Source organism: Abramis brama (genome assembly GCF_963993115.1).
Source record: "Abramis brama genome assembly, chromosome: 2".
NCBI lineage: Eukaryota > Metazoa > Chordata > Actinopteri > Cypriniformes > Leuciscidae > Abramis > Abramis brama.
This window is the reverse complement of record NC_139964.1, coordinates 50,113,832-50,114,169: the sequence shown is the minus strand read 5'-3', so window position 1 is coordinate 50,114,169 and position 338 is coordinate 50,113,832.

The following is a 338-nucleotide window of genomic DNA, read 5'->3' as shown; positions in this document are numbered from 1 at the left end:
CTAGCACCAGGTTTTGCCACTCCCGGTTAACAGTATGGCTTTATAAAGAAAGAGCTATCAGCATATTCACAGAAACTTCACAAATACAGTGTCATCAGCAGCAAGACAGTGTACATCGATGTGTACCCTGCATGAAAAGGCAAATTGAAAATAAGCAGTTCAGTTTCCAAAAACATCACTGGAGAGGCATCTTCGAACTACTAGCTGTAGTACGTACTCATTGCATCAGCTACACTAAGGTGTAATTGGATAACATTCATAGACATATTCATCAAACAGTCTTCAGTGTGATTTGTCATCATGCACAGAAAACAGCTAAGTGAAATGTGGATAAAGTG